The 8,155-nt window shown below is 38.7% G+C and overlaps 1 protein-coding gene across 3 annotated transcripts in view; it reads right to left on the bottom strand.

Moving 5' to 3' along the window:
- The window catches only part of WRAP53 (WD repeat containing antisense to TP53), a gene marked incomplete in the record, with an annotated part of 785,404 nt that overhangs the window by 127,137 nt on the left and 650,112 nt on the right, over nt 1–8,155 (bottom strand).

Genomic DNA, 8,155 nt, shown 5'->3' with positions numbered 1-8,155 from the left:
TATTCATAATGGTTTGTTTCATGTAGTAGCGTGCATGTTTGCAAAGTCAACTTTCAGTGGTTGACCTCAGAAATTGAGATTTTGGTGATTCTTTTTCAGTAGAGAAAGAAAATCATTCTACTTGTTGCTTTTTCTTATTTTATCTTATTGCATGCATTTTTACACTTTATGTAACTGAATATTTTGAACTGCTTTTTCTTATGCATTATTGCATACATTTTTACACTTATGTAATTGAATATTTTGAACTAGCATTATTGTCTTTGTACTCCTAAACCTCTATAATTCTTTTGTCTTTGCCATTTATTGTATATGCTTTATATGTTCTGTTAACTTCTGGCTTTGGAGCTCATCTCCCTGGGTCTCTGCTTAAAAGAGACTACCTGGGTCCAGTCGGACACTGCACTGCCTGGTAAAGAAATGTAATATATATAGATATATATATATATATATATTTATATATAAAAAAAAAAAATATATATACATATATATATATATATATATATATATATATATATAGAGAGAGAGATAGCTATATATAAATGTGTGTTTATATGTACGCGCACAGACACACACACACACACGCATATATGATACTTCTCAAGTATACCCCTGGACAAAGCCAAAAACAATGGGGAAGGGGGAACAAAAGCCGAAAAACAGGAAGAGACTTTTTGAAGGATATGAAGTCTGAAATTCAAGTGTCTATTATTATTTATGACTTCAGTCCTTAATGGCTTTCCATAAAAACTACATTTTATGAGGAACAGACCAAAACTATGCAAAAGCTATGGAATTCTGGACATCTGATGGGTATGCAGCATACAGATAGCTAACTCCACTATACTATCACTGATGTATAAAAATATTGAAAAGGGCCTACTAAGGGTGCTATATTATTAGACCATGAAATGACTGTTGGAACCGTTGATCATGGACTGTTATTGAAACTTGCTGCCCCCCCCCCATGGAAGCTACCTCATTGTTTGTGAAATATTGCCAATAGATTATTTTCCAGTAGTATGAAATAACTGCAATTCTGAAACAGAATTATTGAATAAGACGTGCCCAAAAGAACTATTTTGGGCCTGTTTTGTCTTTCTTTTTTTTTGCATCTTTAATGAATCATCACATTTTAAAGTACTACATGAGTACAGATACATTAAGAAAAAAGAAAAACCATAGTAACATTATATTCATGTAATACACATGCTTTTTCTTTATTTTCATCCACTCCAAAATAACTCCTATGCTTGATTACTCTCAATTTACTTCCCATAAATTCCATAATTATTTATCTAGATATATAGATACACGTGAGACGCCTCACCACTGTACCAGTAATAATGGAGCCTCAATCCTCACCACTGGTAACAGTGGGGGACATGCATTGGGAATATGACAGTTACACACATTATTTTCAGATGCAGCTCTCTGCATCAAGCGCAATTTCCCTTAAGAGCACACACAGATCACAATCCGTCTGGGGCTGGTGTCTCTCTCTTTCTCCAGATCCCCAATACGACTCCTCACTCAAGTACACAGTTGAGATCTCAGCTGATTGGCCAAGACAAGACCTCCAGCACCCCTCTCTGTCCAACCAGTGCTCTGTGTTCCTGCCCAAGTAGCTGACACACACACACACACACACACACACACACACACACACACACACACACACACACACACACACACACACACACACAAACAAACAAACAAACTCACTAACTCTCTCTGAGGTTTGATTTATACACACACCTGGGAAACGCTGGCACAGGTTTACTAGCTGTAACCCTCTTTTACCCAGACTATAAGGTAGTTATCACTGCCACCAGCCTACTCCTTATCAGCTTACCACTGCCACCAGCCAACTCCTTATCAGCTACTTTAAGGCTCTTAAAGGGTGCCCAATCTTACTGTGTAATATTAGTTTGACTAAGAGCAAGGCTATTAGAAGTGACCCACACTGTGTCACCAAATAAATATCCAAGTACTCTCAAAACTTAAATATCTCTAAAAAGATCAGCCAAAACGAAAGGTTTATACATTTAATAATAAATAATGAAAGAACAAGAAAATACTCAGTATATATTCACAGTGACAGAGTTCAAAATCACAGTAAATATTTAAAACAACATTGCAGGACAGTTGCAAATAAAGAAAAATATCTACACTAAGCTTTACTATAGTCCTGACTATATCCAAGAGAATTATACTGTTCCCTAGTAACTTACTTCATCAGAGCAAGGCAGATGTGGTGAATGGTTCCCGTTGCTATCAGGTCAAAGTCAGAATACAGAACGCTGTATCTCTCTCTCACAGACATTTAATATCTCAAATATTACTGTTGGGATAGTTTGCACAATGAAATCATTGCTTGTCATCTGACTCTATCCCAGGTGAAACCCCCCACTGCTGGAAGCTAGAAGCATTTAGCATCTACCTGTGAAAATACATATACTTCAGATCTTTGGCAGATGCTGGAATTCATAAAACAATTACCTTCCTTCATGTTTTAAAAACTAGTAATTAGTTCACTTTAAAGACAATGCAGAAAACTCCCTAGTACAGACATTCTGTCTCTAGCTGCCAAAAAGTAATTTAATTTCAGCTATTTTTCTGAAGTTAACCTGCTGTATTCCAGTTTGCACTGATAAAATATATACATTTAAACAATTACAATAGTACATGTACATCTCTGCTCTCTTCCAGTAGGGCACACTGTGGATCCATTTTAAACAAGCATTTTGCAAACACCCTTTTCAACAAACGTCTGTACAAACAAATTTGATATACACATGATATACAGTTCTAATACAGTTGTAGCACAAGCATCTTATATGAATCATGTTGATAATCACAAATGACATAATTATTTACAAAATTCCAGATAGCATGCTGGCAGTATCCCTCTTTGTCACTATATATGTATGTGTGTGTGTGTGTGTGTGTGTGTGTGTATATATATATATATATATATATATATATATATATATATATATATATATATAAATCATATGAAGATGATATATTGCGTACTGTATAGGAGATAAAAGAACTGGAGGCAAGACCTATATATATCAGCTTCATCTGGTTTAGATTTTTAATTCAATTTTCCATTTTTTGGCAGCCAACTAAGGTCGGGTGGCACGATGCCAGGGTAATCCTATGGGCTAGGCTTGTAAAGGATCCAGGGCCATTAGCCTAGTACACACCTATGAACAGCATTAAACATAGCAACGCCTTAGTATGTCTAGATAATTCAGATCTTATATCCCAGCTCAGAAGAATCATTTCCTTAGTCACAACCAGTTGCTCTTTCCAACATTTCTGACAAGGTACTTTTGTAGGGAATTTTTTAAATCTGCTAATTTGTTACTAGCCACCAAGAAAAAAATGTTAGATTACCTCTCTTTGCCATCATACCTCCAGCATTTGTTATCTACTTAAAAAAATGTACATGAAGTCTACTTATGGCATAAAAATTCATATACAAACACTGCATACTTGGGAGCTATACAGATGTGCTCCCATTGCTTCTTTGTAAAGTCTCTTTCCAATCTTTTCTAACCTCCTCTGACTGACTCTTATAATTATGCAATATTTTACATGTCCTACAGCTTTATCCCTTTTTCTAACAGCAGATTCTGTTCTAGATTTGACAAAAGTTGTGCCAGATCAGATTTTTCACTAAACACTCCCCTATCCATTTCTCACTGCCTATACACTGCTGGCAATCCCTGATAGAAAGCAGTTTGGACGGTAGGTTAGAGACTGCTTTCCCTCATTGAGAAAGCAGTCTTTATACCCAAAGTCCAAACTTCTGCTTAACCTCACCCCACTCTATTACCCCTCACTTTTTGTGGTTATTTACTCCTAATGCCTTTGCATTTTAATTTCCTCCAGTAACTTTCAACTGCATATGTTCTCTTTTTACATCCCCTACTTGCTGTCATCTCTTTTGATAAAAACTCCTTTATGTGTTGGCTTAGTTCTTAGAGTAGGTAAATTTCAAGAAACTGGTACTTGTTTTGACGTCACAAATTCAATGAACAGATTTCGGTCACCTTGGCAAAGGAACAAATCATCTAGGTACTGATAATAACCGATGCAATTCTTGTGTAAAGGAAATTTGAATAATGTATCCAATTCTCATATAAGCAACATACCACTGACAAATGTGGGGGCACACATGGCCCCCACAGCCACATCTAAGAGTTGCCTGTAATATTTACCACAGAAAGTAATGGAATTACTGTTTAATACGATATCCATAAAATCATGGATCAAGGCTTCACCATTTTCAGACAGATTACTGTACTGATGAACTATTTCACTGAACCAATGTAACCCCTCTTCATGAGGAATAATGGAAAATAAACTCTGGACATCACAAGTGGCAAAAAAAACACTGTTGACCCAACTTCATATTCCTCATTTTATCAAGTAGGTCTCATGAGTCACTGATAATGTGAGGAAAGTGACGGAACAAATTTTTAAGTTTTAAATCAATGAATTTTGCCAGGGGTTCTGTAATGGAACCACTGGCAGCAACAATGAGTTATAGCGGGAGATCAAATATGTTAGAATGCAACTTGGGAATCCTAAAAATCTTGGGGATAACAGGGTTAGCCACCATAAGTAACTCATGTAAGTCTAAAGAAATGACAGATAGTAATATGCAACTTTGATGTTCTGTAAGCAATACTAATCTCATTAAGGGAGACACAGCTATAAACTTCTCTGTCATCCAAAAGGATGTATATACGTCCAGCATAATCTAGGTTGTCCATAATCACCAAGCTGCCCTCCACTGGGCTTCATGCATCTAATATTCTTGTCCAGAGTGATGGAATGCAACACTTGTCTATCCTTCAACATCAAGACTGTAAAATCTGTTACTTTTTTTTGCCTAATAATTCTCAAATCTCCCTTTCACAAACTTTTTCGAATATGTGTACCATAAGATGTAATGAGGGGTTGGCCATACTTTTTCTTTTGAATTTATTTGAATAAACCAGAGAGACATCCTTGTCACCCAATAAAATCTGAAGATTTACTTTACAGGTGAAAAGTTTTAAATCGAGTAAAATGTGCTCAATGTTTGTCCTACACGAAGGGATGAAGTTAAAGCCCTTTAAAAATAAAGTGTGGTGTACAGGTTTAATGTTAATCTCCATGAAAATTATAAATATTAAAACCAAAATGGGAGGATATTTTTACAGTACCTTGAATAGTATCAACTCATAAAATTGTCTAAGGCCAGCTTCGAGAGAAAAATTGCACAGGACACTAAGGATAATATCACAAGGCTTTCTTTAGTTATGTTAGGAACCTGGGTGGTAATTCCCAGATATGCTCAGAATTAGTCCAAAATGACAAAAAATACACTGAACCCACAGACATTGCCAACATCCTAGCTGACAGGTTCAGCGCAAACTCCCCCCCCCTCCCCACCAAAAGGGCAAATATCTATCACAGAGTGCTGCCCCCCCTGACATCTCAAATGCTCAGGTAAGAGCCGCCCTCTCCAAAGCAAAAAACACAGCATCAATGGGACCAGACAGTGTCCTGGGCTGCGTCCTACATGAACTCCAAGAAGAGCTAAACCCAAACATAAAACTACTGTTCAATCTCAGCCTTATTACAGGATATGTGCCCGAAGAGTGGCGTACAGCAACAGTGGTCCCTCTCCATAAAGGTGGTGCCTCAACGGATCCTAGAAACTGTCGCCCCATAAGCCTGACTAGCTTGGTCTGCAAAGCTATGGAAAGGATCATCATGGACCTCATAAATAAAGATATTGGGGACCTATAGACACTGGATCCTACCCAGTTCGGCTTTGTTAAGGGCAGATCCTGCCTCTTAAACCTGGTTGATTTCTTTGAAACAGTCACCAAGGCCATTGACGAGGGGAAGGTGGTCCACACAGCCTACCTGGACCTCGCAAAAGCCTTCGATACAATACCCACTGGCATTATAAATAAGCTCACCAGCTTAAATATAAACCCCTATGTCACTAGATGGATTGCAAACTGGCTCAAGGACAGAACCCACATGGTTAGAATTGCTGGAGCCATGTCAGACTCCAAACCAGTTACAAGTGGTGTCCCACAAGGCTCAGTCCTGGGACCTCTCTTGTTCGGTATATATTTCTCGGAGGTACAGGCCAACACAGAAGGACTGTGGCTGAGCAAGTTCACAGATGACTGCAAACTGGGCACCATAATCGACTCTCCAGCCAACACAAGCATCCTCCAAAAGGGCCTCATAGAAACAGACAACTAGTGCCAGAGCCATGGCCTCAAGCTAAATGCCAAAAAGTGTATAGTCATCCCCTTTGGCAAAACAAAGTGCCCACAAATTACCACATAGGTGGTAATCCATTAAGTACAGAAGAAGTAATTAGGGACCTGGGGACCCAAGTTGATAGCAATATCTCATTTGACAACCACGTGGCCAAAGTGGTTAGAAAAATATTTTATATAGCCCACCTAATCATGAAGGGATTCACATCTAGATCAGGGGAGGTCATCGTGCCTCTTTACTCAACCCTCATCAGGCCCATAATTGAGTACAATGCCCCTTTTGGGATGTACCTTACCAGACACCTGCAGCAACTGGAAAGACCCCAAAAGTACCTCACCAAGAGGATCAAAGGGCTCAAACAGATGCCATATGCTGCCCAATTAAAGAAACTCCAGCTCTACTCAGTGGCATACCGCCTGTTCAGAGGCGATCTGTGCCTGACGTATAAAGCCATGTCCAACCTGGAATTAATGGACATGCTGCACCCCAGAAAATCCAAATCCCATCGAGCTATGCTTTCGAGAGACTTGAACCTCAGCACTGAAATAAATAGGACATGCTGGAGGGACAGATTCATAACCCAGAGGCTCCCTTCACTCTGGAATAAAATCCCAGTCCAGGTTAGGCAGAGTCCCTCATTGACTCTCTTCAAGAGGAATCTTGATGAGTGGATGGGAGATCGTAGGTTTACCCCGGGTATCACTTCTGTGTCACTGTTAGACAGAGGCACAGTATACTAACCTCGAAAAAGGGCATAGCAAAATAAATTTAAAATGGGTGGCGAAAGCCAAACACATTCTGGCTAGGCTTATAAATGCCCTAGGGCAGATAGCCTAGTATGAACCTATGAACCTATGAATTCCTTGGTCAGTGGTTAGCACTACTGATATTGCCGTTTGCCCCTTTTGTTTTTCTTCCACTTGTTCTCATTGGTCCGGGTAGACTGGTTCCCTGAGACTTGTACGGTCTGGGGTTGCCTGTTTGCTAGTCTCTCTGATCTCCTGGAGGGAATGTCCTCTAAAGGGGTAAGGGGTCATAGAATCATTGTTCTCTTCTGTGCATTGGTTGCACCAGGTGGTGGTGGTACACCTGTGAAATAATTTGTTTTACCCAGAACTACGGAAGGTTTAGGATAAACACTTCTGTTTTGATAATCAAGATCATCCCGCTGTAACTTTTTCATCTTTCTTATTTTTTAGTTGAGACAATTTGTTGTCCAGAGATTGAAATATCTGACTGAAATGTGTTTTGTTAAAAAGTCAAATTAGTGGTGATGGAATCAACTAACTGATTGCCATCTTCATAATTTTTTCATCCGCATTTTGTTTTCCTTAATTATCAAATGGGTCAACTCCAATCCTGTATGGTTGAAGAACTCAAGTAGCAATTCCAGATGAAAGGGAGGGTTTTCTTCTACCCCCTGTGGATATTTCCAAAGATGAAGTAATTTGCAAACATGGCACCTTTTAACACTCTCATCCAAAAATAGATTGTCCAACTGAAGCGATTTGAATTTGTACATGTGCTTTTCTAAAGTTCCAATTTGTTCTTCCAGTGTTAAATAGCACCCGCCAATAGACTGAATATATTCCTTAGCACTACAAATGTTAATATTATCCAACTAACTTGTTGACCTTTGTAGTAAAAGAAAAATCTTGTGTGCAGCCACTAGGCATACCATGGGTGCTTTGGGGATCCACCAATTTCTGCAAATAAGTGCCATAATTTCTGTCATCACCGGTATGACTGCCCTGGTTGAAATGTGAAAGACCCTGCGTGAGCTGTTGAATGAGTAATGTTAAATCTCAGTGTTCTATCAGAGGTGAAGACTGAGGCTCAAGAAACA

The sequence above is a fragment of the Protopterus annectens genome, chromosome 12.part0, assembly GCF_019279795.1.
Source record: "Protopterus annectens isolate FY-2018-M chromosome 12.part0, PAN1.0, whole genome shotgun sequence".
NCBI classification, from domain to species: Eukaryota; Metazoa; Chordata; order Ceratodontiformes; family Protopteridae; genus Protopterus; species Protopterus annectens.
Note: the sequence above shows the minus strand (reverse complement) of the source record. Positions and strands in the feature narration are given on the sequence as shown.